We start from the raw sequence: 16,911 nt of genomic DNA on the forward strand, positions 1-16,911 counted from the left end.
GGGAACAGGCAAGAAAGTGGGGACAATAGGACCCTGACCATCCTGCTTCAGATTCAGAGCTGGTCTGGACACCTCTGCATGCTCCCACACCACACAGCAACCTCAGACACTGCCTCTGCTCATGTGCCACTCTCATATCCAGGCCACAGTCAAACCAAGTCTGAGGATTGTCTTTTTAATGAAGTGAAGGCTTTTGGGTAAGAGTCAGCATACCTGATTGCTTTGCTGATGGTTTGAGAGACACTAGCAAAAGCCAAGCTTCAAAATAAAAGTGCCATGACATTGTTTTTTGAGATTCATGATACAGCAATCTGATTTTAGTATTTCAGTGGTGTATGAAAGCCACCCACCACTCCATCTCTGCTGCACAAAGCTAATGTGGCTCAGATAATTAACTCAAGGACAAATGATTATCAAGCTACAGGATGTTCACCACTGGAGTCATTAATCCCTTCAAACGTATTACCATTGTTTTATTGACTGACATCCCTTATGCGATCAGCTGAATTCAGTTCATGATCTTTTCAATCACGAAATGCACGACTGCAGTTCTCCTCTTCTGAATTGTTACATTAGCCTCCTCTGATGTTTGAATCACAAGGATTCGTGAAGCTTCTGCTGTTATCTATTAAAGTGATTCTATTAAAGTGATTTATGGTTTGTACTATTTTAGGTGGCATACCTGCAAGCAGAGGCAGAAGTGGCACTTCTGTTCTAAAGTGCCTTTTAACTCCTCTCCTGTAATGCATTGCAGAAAAGGAGAGGGGAAAAAAGAAAAAAAAAAAGTTTCTAGTAGAGAGTGATTCCCAAGAAAGTTTGTTTACAGCACCCTCCAGGCACCAACAGGACTGCAGCATATTTTGGCATATTAAGCCTCTTCTCCTCTCACATTTGAGGCTTTTCCCTTCCACCCCATTGTGGCCCCTTTAATCCCTTAGGGCACATCAGGAACCCTCCCATCGCCTCGTTGCAGGGTGTCATTTGCCTGGAGCACGCTATCCTGGTGGCCGTGGTGCCCTTTCCACCCAATCCTCCAACCCCACTTACTATAAAGACAAAGGGCAGGCATCTCAGAAGAAAACGAGGAGACTAGCAGGGGACGCTCAGGGCAATTGCTCTCTGCTGAAGGTCTTTTCCCCAGCAGTCACTTTGCCACCAGATGTTATGCAGTCTGAAGCCTGAAGGCAGGCCAAAAAGGGCATGTAGAAATAACATATTTCACTGTCCATCCCAGTTTCATAGTGGTCATCTGATTCTGTACGCTCATCATCCATTTGAAAATAAAGATATCTCTTCTGCAAAACGATGCTAATGTCATATAAATGAGTACAGACAAAGGCTGAGTCTTCACAAAACCATGGCAAGGACATACAGTAAGTTAGTCTTACACAGACAAAAGGCATTTTAATAAAGTCAAATGCCAGCCTATGCATAGAGGTGCGAAAAATGCCCCCTTTATCAAGGGAAAGTAGCACTGCAGCTGGAAATCCCAAGACTAGAAAGGATCTAGAGAGAATAATGACAAATTAGCAACGTAGCATGAGCTCCCAGTGTGATCTAAGGCTCAAAAGAGATCAGGTAGAAGAAAGGAGCTGTTCTATACCCTTCCATACACAATGGGAAGGACTGGTGTGGATATCACATCTTTTTCAAAAAGCATTTACAAAACTTGGGTAGGCTGTCCCCAAAAAGCCTTAAACAAACCTGAGAATAGAAGAAAATATCTACTGTAGTAAATTTCAGAATCAATCTCTTTTCCTTATGAAAAGATTGCCAGTAACAAAATCTAAGAACTTTCACAGGAAGAAAAAGTGCTAAAAAATAAGTTTAGTGGAGCAAGACGTAACACATCAGTAGTACAAAGTCAAACCATACATCAGGATCAGATTTTAATAGTGAAAATGTTTAACTAGTAGAAGGAATCATCATGAGAAATACTGTATTCTTCATCTTTGATTTCTCTAACCAAAGCTGAGGTGTTTATGTTTTAGAAACAGAAATCAACAGTTTAAAATCTTTGAAAAGGTATATTCCACATGGCTTTGCATCACCTCTCCTAGTGATAATTAGTTGCATTGGGTAGCGTAAGAACCAAATGTAAAATAGTTGGCTAGCTTTTAACAGGTCCCACAGCCTGATATTCTTGTTTTTGGACAGGAACAAACTCAAAACGTTGATTGCTTGTATCTAATGAAAATGAGCAAAATGTCTGGGTATCTTTTAGACCATGTTAAGGTGACATAGGAAAACAGCAGAGGTACTTCCAGTCCAGGTGAAGCAGATTCCTAACCTCATCCTGGGAGGAGGCAGTAAAAACAGAACATGTTAAAAGGCAACATCGAGGTAACGGGAACAAACTTTGATGCTATGAAAGATCTGGCCCTCCTGCAATCAGTGGAAATTCTGCCTTTGATTTCAAAATGAACCAGAAATTCACACAGACATTGCCTACTATACACTGAAAAAAGACAAAATCTTGACACTGTTGTTACACGTTTTATGTACAGCTGGGACAGATACCTTAAAGGAGAGGAATAAGGTATATAAAATAGAGACACAGAACAGAGTGGACACTCCTATCCATTATCCCATAACGAAAAGAGAGTGCATTAAATTCAATTACAAAGGCAATCACACTAAATGTAATATTATAATTAACACATCGGTACTTGGAATCATTACTCCATGCTAACATTTAATCAGTTTAAATTTTTATGAACTTTTCAATGCTTAACTGAGCAACAGCAGCATCCGCAGTTGCTGTAGCTCTGGGGGAGTTTCAGATTGAAAATATCATGAGCATTATATCTCCAGGCAAAAAACACCACAGGTTAGATCAGAAATAATCTTCCATTCCCTGCAACATCTAGCTGTGAATGAATGCCTGGGCTCTTAATGCTTTTGTGTATGTCTCCCTTTTCTTCTACTGATACACCCAGCCAAGACCACTCTACCGGCAAAGCAAGACATTGGTGGGGATGGTCTCTCAGCCTGTCAGAGGATGTCTGTTCCTCACTTTCCTCTTCTAGCAACTCTCTGGCTAAACATAAATCTTTGCATATGGCACTTCACATGTAGCAAATAGGAAGAGTGTCATTTTTCCTTTTTACAGTGCAGCACAACAATATCGCCAATTGCAAATTTAATCTGCAATGTGGACTGCTTTTAGCTCTACAGCTGAGTCACTGTGTGATTGCTTGGATCTGCTTCTGCAATTTTGAGAAGGATTTGTCAAAAGAGGAAAAAAAAGCAAAAGGAGTACGAAACTGGCCCACTGGTACTTGACCAACACCTGAGACTTTCCTCCTGAATGAGGGATTAGTGGGAGCTAATCCTTCCTGAAGGCACTATATTCAGCAGATTCCTACGGGGAACGTGGTCCACTGTGATTATTGAGATGTTCTGCTTCAGAAACAACTTGACAACCACCCTTGTCTGAATGCCAGGACACCTGCAGCCAATCAGCGATGGGCCAGGCCACCCCTTGGGAGGACCTCAACGCGTGGGACATGAGTGCCTTGGGCAGAAAGGGAAAAGTCTGTTCCCTCCAGGGCTCAGCCAGAGAAAGATATCAGGGCTTTAGCATGCTTGAGCTGTGCATGACAGAGCGCCTCTCCCTGAAAAAGTACATGCATCTCATGCATGGGAGCAAAAACATGGCACATACGAACACCAGGCATGCTGGTAAGGGTCTTTGCAAGTTAACCCATGCTGACTTTTCATTCAGTTCTCATTTCATTGTTTTAAGGCCTGAAATTCGAACCTCACAAACCAATGGTAAAGTTGTGCTATCAACAAAAATACAGTTATGCTTGTTTTCATTTCTCCTAACTGCAAAAAGTGATAGTCGTAGAGTTCAAGGTGTTTTGTTTTTTTTCTTCCCTAACCTCTGTATTCAGCTGCATCCATGTTAAATCTAAATATATTGCTCCCTCCTCACCTGCAAGCTCAGACCACGGTGGGTTTTGTTCAGTAAGACAGATGTGGAAATTATTCATTACCTGATGAAATACTGGAGCATGAGGAAACGTATTCATGAATGCCTGAGGGAATTTGTTTACATGCATTCATTCATTGTCAGTCTTAACCAGATTGAATGTCTTTGTCTTTCCTTCTTTCTCACCCCATCCTCCTCCCCAGACAAGATGTCTGGGGACATTCTGAAGGTTAATTTAGCATTTTCTAAATGTCACCCAACTTGAATGATAAAGTTTATCTAATTTATTTTTCATCCTCCATCACAGCAAACTGTTAGCAACACTTAGCAACTCTTTGGACCATAATCTCTACAAACTGAAGGCATCTGAAAGCATGGTTGTGCTCTTGGTTGTGCTAGAAAACAAAACAAAACACAACTTCCTTGTGTTTCTTTGGTTTCGACAGCTTCATTCTTTCCACAAAAAATAGCCACATCCTTGATGTCACTTCACACTTCCCCCAAAACAAGCCATACCACATTGAACAGCACGCATCTGTTACTGGACCAACGTACATGACATCTAAATAAGCTGATAGGTTTACTACACTGACCTAACCTGAACTCCCCACCACGAATCCTGAAGAACAAATTCACTGCTGACAAATTGCCACTGAGGATGGCAAACTTTGGCTTTGGAGAGATCTGTGAAACCTCTATGCCCTGCAACTCGGCTATGCTCACCACTACGTGCCTTTCAGTAGTTAAACAGCAGGACATCACCGTTACAGGAAAAAGTCAATCTTACCAGGTTTCATGGTGAACTTGAGCTGACTTCATCCTCTTCTGCATGGGGTGGGGAGAAAACTGAAGCAGTCACCTCCCCAGCACATGGCCATAATCCAGAGGAATATCTGAGTCAGCTCACCTGAAACAGATGAGGACAACCAGTCGGCCATTTCATTTATTCACACGTTTAATGGAAAAACTTGATTCTGACAACTCTTCCCACAGCAAATTTCCAACTAATATTTTTTCCTGCTGCTGAACTTGATATTTGTGTATTTCGAGATACAAGCTACAGTGAGCAAGCTCTGAAATACCAGAGTGAAACAATAGCAAGAGGAAGGGAAGGCATTCAAAGTTACAGAAGGAAAACTGCAATCTTCCAATCAGCTCATGAACAGAGAGTTCACTGACACTGCGACAACCAGTGTTTCAATGAGCCCACAGACTATTTTATCTAATTCACTGCTGAGCCCGGGAGAAGCCTTCCTGTTCTCTCAATCTCTTGGTCCAGCTCTAACCTCACACTGCAGTACTGCAACTGCTGCCATCCACCTGCAATCCCCAGGGACTCACCACCCAAGAGCAAACATGTTGATGATGCCTTTTCCACTTCTGTGATAGCGCAGAAAATAATTTTTTGAGAGTCAGCACTACTTTAAGGAAACCAAATATATTAACACAAATATGGAAGCAATAAAACAGCCTTAACAGTATAATAGCTTTAGAGGAGCAGAGGTTGATATTTTCTCTGTAATTCTAATTACTTAATAGACATTAAAAGCAGCAACATAATTACTCAGCCCTCACTGTATCTGCACCTTGGGATTTCACAAAATTGATAAAAGGACATGACCAAGCAAAGGATCATTGCAATAGAGATTCCACACAACACAGTCCCTCACTATGGAAGAGGCTGACAAAACAGGCCAAGGGAGATGGAGAATTCCACCCACTGAGAGGCTGGGACCCCAGAGGAGATGGGTCTGTGCCCCCAGCTGCTGGTGCTGCGCCCTCCAAGGCAGGGAACTCATGCATACCCCTGGCCTGAGATCCCAAAACCCTTGCTCAGTCATACAAATGACAGCGATGTGGTTTATCCCAAGGGGAGGGATACTCCAGGCACCTCACTAAGAGGCTTCACACAGGACTGAAGGAAAGGGATGACAACCAGGTGTCTACAGAGAAGCCTGTGGACCTCCTCTGCCAGTCACGGCAGGCTCTTTTGCTTTACCACCTGGACTGTGATTCATGTGAGATGTGCAGATAACCCCCCTCACCTTTTCTTGGGGGCGGCGATGCATTTTCCCAGAGGCTTGTTCAGCTTGGCTGAGTAGCTCACACAGTCACGTCTGCTAATGGCCATCTCTCAAAAAGGCTATCACCCAGGCTGGTGCACCCTAACCCACAGGTCTAGAGGGCTGGTCCCACCTCCCTGATCTCAGCTGGCAACAGGTCCCAGGTGACACCAGGAAAACATGGCTGTAGGAAACTCAGCTTTAAATATTAGATACCTTTTCAAACCAATTTCTGACCTTTTAAAAATGTCATTGTTATTAATTCAAGCAATTTGCAATACTAAACTTTAATATTATTCAGAACAATCCTTTGTCCTTTTGTAAAATGCCGTTCCATTCATCCAGGCACGCACATTTTCTATTCATATGCTTCTATTTAATTCTACTTTACTATACTACTGAAAGCTAAGCATGTAACCGTTGCCTACACTTTGAATTCCTCTTTAATTGCACCACTTCAAGACGTCACACTACATTTAGTTTCCTGCAGGGCTCTGAAACTGCTTCTTGACATGGTCCCACAAAGTCCCCAGCTGCTCTCCGGCTGCAGGAGGTCACAAAGCAGCCCAGCCATCTGTCTACAATGCTTTTGCACCACAGCTACTGGGATTCTGGGTTTAAAGCTTTGCTCCTCTGCCTTCATGTCAGCTAGTCTATAACTCCCCACCTGCAGAGTCTGTGCACTCTCAACTCTGAGCCAACCCATCTTCATTTGTACCCAGGCAGCAGCATCACACCAGGGGCATCACAGAGCTGCAGGTTTCAGCATCACCCCTGGAACATCCCCTTATCCCCAGCTGAGCTTGGGAACAGAGTTTTGTTTTTTTTTTTTTTTGACTATGAATTAAACTGTAGGTATACCAGCTTTTCATTCAAAACACAGTGGAAATTATTAGCTTTGTTTGTTTGTTTTTCCTCAAGAAAGCTCCTGTTCAGTGACTTGCTTGTTTATCAGTTACCGGCCTTCAGCTGAGGCGGTGACTCACTGTTGGTATCCAAGTGTGATGAGACGTGTAGTAGTGAGTATAGGAAGAGTTGCTTAGTCACAGCTAAGGGCAGAAGGAAGTTCCTTTCAGTTAGTTTACCTTAAGCATTTGAAAGTCAGGCATAAGAAAGAATTAAGATCAATCTAAATCAAAACAAAAAAAAATATTTTTGGAAATACAATACTCCTTTATCTTTACATTTCCATTTACAGTCAAAATTCACTTCAGGTTTATAGTTATATTTAGTTTTAGTTATATATCATACAAAGGACAGCATTTTGATCTAGGAACTTTTATGCTGAAAAGAGCTAAGTTTCTGAAGTTACCTGAGGAAATATTATATAGAGAATATGAAAAAGCACAGAAAGCTAACTATAATTTACAAGAGCTGTAGCAGGCACAATTTACATTGATAACTGCATAACGAACATTTAACTGAAGCCCGAGGCACTTTGAGCCATGGTTAACTGCCCTTGAAGCTAAAGATGTGCATTCAGCCATCTCGGTGTTTCTGAATTTCTGGCTGCACGGAGCTTTGCTCCTGACGGATTTGCAGATGCTGCGCTCGGCTGTCAGCACACCGATCTTAGCATCTACACGCTCTCTCAGCCAGACCACTGTAATTCAGGATTTCTAGGAGCCAAGTGACTCTGATGCACAGAATTCCTACAGCTCCTTCACGCATTGGTGTGGCCCTCCAGCAAAAGAGGAGGGTACTGAATCTGGCCCACTCATTGTGGGCTGATACAGGGTACCAATGCTCCATGCATCAGTTGATCTTTTCAGCACAACTGCTGAATGCCTACAGCTCTGGGATTGAGTTAAAACCCTGTTGTCCTAGGACAGGCACTAATGACCAGTTCCAGGGATGATGGCACCTGGCAGTCTGGGTCCTAAATCTGTCCTTCTGTGTGGACAGAGTAACACCTACCCACTGTGGTGAAAAGCCTGCTTGCCTCACTTGTCAAATAAAACGAGATACTGGAGCCAAAAGACTTGTTTTCAGACTTCCTAAAATTTCATCCTGAATTCTTTCCCAATCTCTGATTGCTCAAGCTGAAGATGAGCAAACTCAAGAGAGCTTAGCTACTCTTGTATTTGCCATATTCAACCACTTTGCTTTTCTTCCCAGATTTTCAGAGTGATTTCAATGTTAACTGTTAGCAGTACATGAGAGAGGATAACTTTGTTCTCACTCTTTTAAACTGCTCATATATTCTGAGGTTTTCCTTTAGGTATCATGCAAGAAAATCTAGGGTTTCCACTCACTTGTACTATTCTCTTCATATCTGAGGAAGAGCGTGGGAGAAGGCTAAATAAAACTAAAAAGACAGCACACAGGGTACCTCAGACACAGATATAGCTTCATCCTACAAAACAAGCTCATGTCATACATTTCCCTCCCCCTGTGCATGCATATGCAAAGCTGATGACTGCTCAGGTGATGACCTATATTTATCATGTACCATATTTATCAGGCACTTTCCCTTCCTTTCCTCATCCAAAGTTCTGAATATAAGCTTGAACAAATGTAATGAAATGATTATCTTTTTTTAATGTTCATCATCTCACAGGTCAGGCTCTAGGGTGTGACTCTGTAATGTCCAGCAGGCTTATTATAGGGCTTGGTAAGAGGGTGTTCATCATATGTATTTCCCTCACCCCCTGCTCTCAGCTGCTGGCTGCCCATATCCTTGTCCACTCCTATGCTTGTGTTGCACTTTAAGGCAGCATAACCAAGAGCTACCACCAAAAAGCAAAGTCATGTTCTCACCCACCCTCTGCCACACACTCCTCTGTTTGCCACATCAAGCACACAATGAGTTCAACAGATATTGCTGGGTTAGCTTTAATTTCAGCAACACAATCAGTTCCTGTACCCAGTTCCCAGTGTGACTGTGCAAACACTTCACCTAACCAAAGGAGAAGGCGGTGGAGGGTGAGAATCAGCAGACTGTGCTTTCTAGCAACAAAATCAACTTATGGAGCTGTTTGTGGACCCCAGCATTGGCTTTGTACCCAGAAGGCAGGCAGCCTGTCAAGGTGTCGAAGCCTTCCAAAATAATTCTCTTGCAAAATATACTGTGAGGACAAAGCACATGAGGGTACCGTGGATGAAAAGTTTGAGCGAGGAGAATGTCTGGAAGTGACCCACGACCCAGATCTACGCACAATACAGCATAGGAACGCAGTCGTACGCATGTCCAGGCATGGGAAAATCCCCATGTTTGTCAAAGTTAGTCCCTCCAAACCTAGCACAAGCTGAAATTAAGTTTGCATGTACCGGTTAATTTACTTTTTCCTCCCTGCATGTGGACGTAATGAGATACAGAACAGAATTACTACTATAAAGCATGTTTATTTCATATAGTATACAGAATAGACTACGTTGATGAATGCTGTTTCATTGTTTTATGTTTTTCTAACTTTTCAGTGTACGGCACAGACCTTCCTTACTCCACGCTTTTCTGATGTGCTGCCATACATAGGTGATTGATTACTTAGCATGCATTGTTGTGCCATGAGTTGGCTTTAGGCACAGCAAAGAAATCACCTCCCTGACACCCTCACGAGGCTGCAGCATCTTACTCTAGTAGAGCTTTATGTCATCCATTTTAACTTAATGGTTTCAGATCATATCTTTCAATGGCTTTATGGACAGCTGTGAGTGCTCAAGACTCTTTAAAGCAGATTCCTCTTGCCTCAGTGGAGGGGCCCAAGGCTGGAAAAGCCTTGCTAACCCCTTGGTTTGGTTGACTCCCTTAAACTATCAGCTGATAGTAAAGGGGGTACATTGTGGCTCCACCACCTCTAACAAAATAACCCACACCATTACAGAAGCACACATTGCTGTATCCCTGAGAAATGCAAGGCTCTCCATTTTGAATCGAGACCCCTCTGTGGGACCAGGAGCAGCCCACCAGGGCTGCATCTGCTGCAACACTCGCCCTAGCACCCTTCACTTCCAGGGCTGGTGCTGACCTACCAATATCAGCCTTCAGGATCCCCAACAAGCAGCACCAAACCTTGCTGAGAGAGATAACCTAATTCCTAAATACTTTATGTAAGTTGGTGCCATCACCCTACCATACTTTGGCCCTCTGTGCTGCCAGAACACACACTCAGAGCAAGACCCTAGAGCCAGGCAGCTGGCAGCACCTGGACCTCAGCAAGGACTTAGCTCTCTGAAGGTGACACCTCACCTTCAAAGAAAAAAAAAAAAACTGCAAAACCACCACAACAACAACAAAAAAATGTTGCTACCCTATGAGACACACAGAAATCCCACAGCTCCATAGCTTGCCTTTTGATACAGCTCCAAGGCCTATAGTTTGCCACACAGCTCCAAAGCCTGCAGCCCCGTCCCAGAGTCACCTGCCCCCTCATCCATCCTCCCCACTCACCTTCATGCAGCCCAGGAGAGAGCCAACGACCTCAGGACCAGGAGCTGAACCTGCCTTCAGCTACCTCTGGCTTTCTCCTGAGCCCGTTGAGGAAGAATTGCAGCCCCCAGAGGCTGGTTGCCCTACAGTTGATCACCAGAACTTTGCAGCTTTTCAAGCAATGTTCAGATAACATCACCATCCTGCACCTCCTCACAACAAGCAGATCATGAGCCCCTGCACCACCCCTTCCCACCTGTGCTGGCTTATTGGTGCTCAAGGGCTGCAACTGCAGTTAATGGCCTCATGTCCCACAAAGCATGGTGGGTGCTCAGAAAAGGGCAAGGAGATGCATACACCTGGCAGGGCCCACCACACTGGGCAGGAGAAAGGCTTCCCCCCTCCCCCTCTGGAGGGGGCAGGTGGCTGAGGCAGGGGATAATCCCACCTTAAATTCAGGTTAGTGCCACAGTTGTGCCATAGGAATACCTTGTAGGCATCTTGATATCTGCCAGTAAAAGTTCCCTCTTTTTCCTTTTATGGTCAGAGCTGTGGGAAATAGCTCTAAAATGCAAGCACTTACCAAATGAAAAAAATGGTAGCTCCACAAACAGTGAAGCCTGCTCTCCTTAACTTGCCCTTTAGCTTTCCCTCTCCTCTCCAGTAACCCCTACTTCCCTGTATCCTCGCTACCTCCACACATGCAACAGACAACAGCATTGCAGTTCAGGCAGACGTACTCTTAGGAGAAAGTTTTTGCAGGTGTTCACTCCCTTTTCTCAGTTTCACTGATGCCTGTAAAAAAATCACCTTTAAGTGCTCTACCTCCCCATCAAATTTTATTGAACTTAGGCAGGAGGTCAAATGTTATTTGGTATGGACCAGACACAAGTCCACCTGAAGGCCCAGCACCAGACACCTTCAACCAGTGTAGGGTGACCCAGCTACTGCAAAAAGCAGTCCATATCTTCCTGTTCACTGTCCATATCTTCCTCCATGATGCCTTTTCTTCTTGGTTATTCCATTTTTTCCGGTAGCTGTGTAATGAATGAGATTACATACTTAACTGATGTAAAAAGCAATTTATTTTGCCGGATGAGTTTCATCCGGACCAACTCTGTGATTCTGTGACTCCTGATGTGGTTTACTGTATTGATTCCACGGAAGTTCATGCTAGCATGCAAGCTGGCTGGGGAGGATGAATTCTTCAGTGGCATCATAGTTTACATCGGTCTACTGCATATGTGGAACTGCAACTTTAGCCAGACAATCTTTGCACAGTTTTAAAATCACAGAGCAGGGAAAGCCTTTACAGGAAGACTGTATTTAACATTCTTACACTGGTACTTTGCATTAGCCATTCTCTCTGGGTTAAATTACCATTTTTTCTTGAAACCTTCACCATATAAATAAATAAATAAATAAATTTAAAATAAACTCAATGAAAAGGAATAGCTTATTAAAGTAGTTCTCTTCATGAATGTGATGGCTGTCAAACTTTCTCAGAGAATAGTTCTGGGAGGTGTTATTACAGCTTGTACAAATTACGGGGTTTAGGCTTCAGTAATCCTAAGGAAAGTAGAAAATTTCTACTTCAGGGAACACTTAGTTTACATTCCTCTAAATTCTTCCAGAATCAAACACATGTGCTAGTACACAATGAAGCTTCATCCAGTGATAAGACTGAATCCAACCACTCACAACACAAAGTCTGAGGAAATTCAGAGATTACTTTCTACAGCCTGGGCCCCTGGGTGCTGGAGTAGACTGTAACCAAGGGAAACCTCCTCACCCCCCTGAACTCATTGGAGTGGCACTTGAACAAGAGTTTACCCAGCAGTGATACCTGCTATAAATGAAATCTGATTTACTCTAAGAGGACAAACCTGGGCTCAGGGCTTAGCCAAGCTCATCTTTATGTCATGCAGGTTACTGTGCTCCATGGTGACAGACCCCAGCATCTGTCATTTTCCAACAGTACATGACATGCTCGGCTTTCTGTATGTCTTTTAGATGGACCTTACCGGTCACTTCCTGTCACCCGTCTTTTTTTCACAGCTGTAATCACAAGGTAATCGGGTAGTCACGCAGGAATCAATGAAGTTCTTTTAGAGGGCCTACTTCAAAGAACACAAATAACAGGATTTACTGAAATGGACATATTCTACTGACTGTGCATAGAGAGAGGAAGTAATAGATACGGTGAATTCAATAAGCACGAGCCAGTAGGAGAGCTTGGCTCATTCATCCTTTACCTTAAAATTTCCTGCTCATTGCTTGTTATCAGCTCAAAGGGCAATGGTGAAGTCTGGCCTGCAGTCTCACTGTGCCAGAAGGAAGAAAGTACAAAAGGGTATCAGGAAACCAGAAACTGTTGAAGTGTAACTGCACAGTTCACCCATAGTTGTGAGTGGGTTGGCTTCATGAACCTGTCTTGCTCATCCAGACTACAGACTCCTCATGACGGCTATGGGAGCACTGTGACTTGACTGCACTGGAATACACCCCAAATTTAGTCAGAAACGAGCTACGTTTCCAAATTGTGTGCTTCCCTCATCCTTTGTTCTTCCAAAGTGTAATCCAACCCATCAAAATGCAATTCTGCAACAATATCAGACAATATCTTTTGGCTTTTTGGGTACTTTATCACAGGAAATTACCATGACTTGTGAAGCTTTCAGTAAAGCCCGCATACATCTTTTCTGTATTTGCTTGTCAAACTTGCAGAAGCAAGTTCCAAAAGGACAAGTAGATGTTTACAAAATAGCAGAAGCATCCAAAAGTACATCACTGTAGTTATTTATTTGTGAAACGTAAATAGGGGAGCAAAGAGCAGATAGCTTCCATCATAGCTGGTTGCTTTGCTTAGATGGTGTTTACATCTCTTTAATCACACAGACTAGCACGTTACCTATTGCTCAAAGGATTTGGATGATTCATGCATGATGGTACTAAGGTAATGAAAAAAGGGGTGAAACACTGGAATAGGTAACACTGAGGTCTTATGCCTCACCATACCAATAACAAAGATGACAGCACCCACGTACTGTATATGAGGGTCGAAGTTATTTGGAACAATTCAGAAAGCACACTAGTACACAAATAAATGACACAGCTAAGCTGGCAAATGACAATGACATAAGATAACATTGCCAACCACAAGTAACTTAAATATTGTGTTTGGAATCCCCCCAGACATCTGCTTCAGAAACTCTGAGACCAGAAGGAGTGATCGCATATGTTACACGTACATTAAGCACAGCTCTTCATTGAAGTTCATCAGCTGAGCTGCTTAGCATAGCAAAACAATGTTGTCCTGTTTCTCCTTCACTGACCTGTCTCAATTAGCTTTAACATCAACCTTAGAAAACAATCAAAAGGATCCTCAGGGGAAACAAAACAAATAAACAAAAAAGTTCCTACATTGAAAGCAGAAGTGAGCAAAAAAACTTGAAAAAGTGCCCACTGACGATCAGATGATTTTTTTAATTAAAAAATTATTTCTTGTAACACTTCCAAGACTTACTGTAAATACTGATATACAGCTGATCTGGAGTAAGCTACTAGGAGGACATTAGTTTCTCTCTCTCTGTTAAGCAAGATTTGGGGGTTCGAGTTTTGCTTTAAGTACCCAATTCTGACTGACGGGGCAGACCACTATTTCTTTCTGGAAGTTGGGCCACAACTGGACATCCTAAAGTGAAGGCACACAAAATCTTTCACTACTTTTGAAAAGACAGTCCTTCATCTCTTTTGTGCTAAAATTGGTCTTATTATGTTGTTACATTCCCAGTGATTAAAAATCCCAGTAATCCCAGTAATATTTTTTTTTCTGCTACAGCCTTGACCATCATCCTAATTCTAAGTAGTTTTCAATAGAATTGGTAACAAATAAGTTAAAGTATTTTGAACGCAACAGCTCTGGCAGGAGGTTCTTTTATCTCTCCAGTGTATCTTCTCTATGCTCTTTTACTTTGTTACATACACTAGTATGTAACAGTATGACATGCATTTGCAGCCAAAACATGAGGAACTTAATCTAACCACTACTCTAAAATAACACAGATGTCATTCTGGTTCTTAATAGCTTGAATCAATTCTTCAGTAAAATCCACTGCTGGACTTACTCACTAGGTTAGTGGCAACATGCTTAGTCCTACCCAAGAATAAATCCAGCTCCTGTTAGACCAATAGTCCACAAAGAAGACATGTTCTGATCACAGCTGTGATACATTCACTTTGGTCCTCCTCATTACAGTGCAGCATAGCACGCTCTTGATAATTCACTGTGATGAGCATGTTTCGCAGAAATGAGTTGAGACATGCTATATGTGGAAGAAAGGTATTTTCAGACCATATAAACAAACAAACAATTTTTTTTTTGTTTTCCAAGTGTGCTTCTCATCCTTTCTGTAAGGTCCTGATGCTGATGTGCACTCCAGGTTTAATCTTGTAACAAGTCTAGGATCTTTTTAACTCACAAATACATGACTGCAGAGCAAGGAAGAATGTGGTGATTACAGACTACCCTGGTGCAGGAAAAGCAGCTAACATGGACAGCTCACATCACATAGATCATTCACCTAAGTCAAACATTTTGATTAGGTTAAGAAAAACAGGTTATATTTGGAAGACAGACACCTTCCCAGTTTGCAGCTATGCAGTTTTCCTCCATTTTATCCTGTTCAATTTTATCCCATTTCCAAGTATTAAAGTGAAACAGAATCAGATAAAATAGAACACACACAGAAGTCAGAAAAAACGTGTTCCAAACAAGGTCTGAGTTTATTGAAACCACGTTTTCTTTTGGCAATACTGCTGCACCTTGACATCGTAAATATTTACGTTTTTCAATTTATTTCAATCGGAACTTTATTGCTTTACTGCTTCCTCGTGTGCTAGGATACAGAACAAACCATCAGTGCTGACACGTTTCTTTCTAAATTCAGTCGTCAATCCAGTTGCACACTGAGAGTTCAAAGGAATGTAACTCATGTCATAGGCTCCTAATTCAACAATGTCTTTACAACCCCCTTTTCAGGCAAAAAAAACTAGTGGATAAAAAAAGCCTCCAACTAGCTAAGACCTCATTAGTTTAAAAATTCTTGTAATTTCATCCATTTAAATTACGTAATAACTCAAAAATGAACAAATCAAAGACCCTGTATGAAGCAGCAAATAGCATGATCACTGCAGCTAAATCCAGTGAGGACTGCGAACAAAGAAAACAAAGGTTAAGGAAAACTACTCCTAGTATCTTATACAAATTGTGTTTTGAGTTGAGTGGTCTTCTAGATACTTCAGGAATGAGAATTTCTACCCGACCGGACTACTAAAGCTTGCTTATAACATTACCTCCCACTGCTCATAAGAATAAACTAGACACATTGCATTTTCATAATCAAAATGAAAGAAAAGCAAGGAAGGCAATAATTCAAGTACCATCACTAAAATAATTCTGCAAAAAATAGAAGGCATCCTATTCTGGAATATTTTCAGTCTTTCTGACATTTCTTTTGCTAAGAAAAAAATAAAATAAAAAATCAAACTTTCAGAAATAGTTAAGCTAAAAGCCAATACTTCACAAGATTTTTTCCATAACTCAGGCTGAGATACCTACAGAGAAACATTAACTCCTTGCAAATGATATTTGCTAACCTGCACCATGAGGCACTCTAGGGACTTGCTGTCAGAGAAGCTGAGCAACCAGCTGCTCAATAGGATAAATATGGTACTGCTCAGGTGTCTAAATACAGCAATAACCAGCAATGAAAGTAAGAGTTTGGGGGCACTGGCTTGGTCAAGTCCCCAGACTAAGCAACAGATCTGCTTCCTTTTAGATGAACAAAAAAAGCACACAGATACTCTTTTTCGAGGTTTTCCTGTTAAGGCTCATTATTATCTTTAAATGAGATCCAGTAAGCAGTTTCATGTTCTGCTTTAGGCCAAAAGCTCGATCTCATCCTTCCTGTGAAACAGGCAAAAATTAGTATTACTTACACTCAAGAATCAATTTATACATTGGTATCTTGAGGGGTCGCAGGGATCTTCCATTTACAGAAATTTTATACAATAATCAATCGGCATCTTCTCACCTAACACTAAAATGAGAAGAAACTTTACAAGAAATGACTTTGCATTTCTGCCACGTCCACAGAAGTCTTTAAACTGAGCAGCTGTCACACCTAATCCAAAGTCCAGTCATTTGACCTGATGTTCATGCAAAGGCTTGGCTGGCATCGGTATGATCTCTTTGATATTACTTATCCCTACTGAAATGCAGGCTATCCTGCTCGACTCCTTAGCCAACATGAACCCAATATTATTAATTCACTGTGTGATTTCTAGCTCTCTTCTCTCTCTTGATCTATTGGCAGTAAATGTTCTACACACGCTGTAACAGGAAGTAATAAAATTGTTCAACTACTACATGACGAACCCACTCTTAACAACCGACAATTTTACACGTTATAAGAATTTTATCCGTAATGGAGAATTAAAGCACAAGATCAAGAAACAGAAGCCAATTTCTGAAAGGTAGA

General features: G+C 42.0%; 1 long non-coding RNA gene across 1 annotated transcript in view; it reads right to left on the minus strand.

Moving 5' to 3' along the window:
* Positions 1–10,729, minus strand: part of LOC106048381 (uncharacterized) — a 33,844-nt gene extending 23,115 nt beyond the window's left edge. The window contains exons 1-2 of the long non-coding RNA XR_010828940.1: positions 10,391–10,729; positions 4,725–4,844 (exon numbers count right to left, since the gene is read on the minus strand). This is a non-coding gene — a long non-coding RNA (uncharacterized lncRNA). The remainder of the gene's footprint in view (positions 1–4,724; positions 4,845–10,390) is intronic.
* Positions 10,730–16,911: the final 6,182 nt, after the last annotated feature.

This window comes from Anser cygnoides, chromosome 2, assembly GCF_040182565.1.
Source record: "Anser cygnoides isolate HZ-2024a breed goose chromosome 2, Taihu_goose_T2T_genome, whole genome shotgun sequence".
NCBI classification, from domain to species: domain Eukaryota; kingdom Metazoa; phylum Chordata; class Aves; order Anseriformes; family Anatidae; genus Anser; species Anser cygnoides.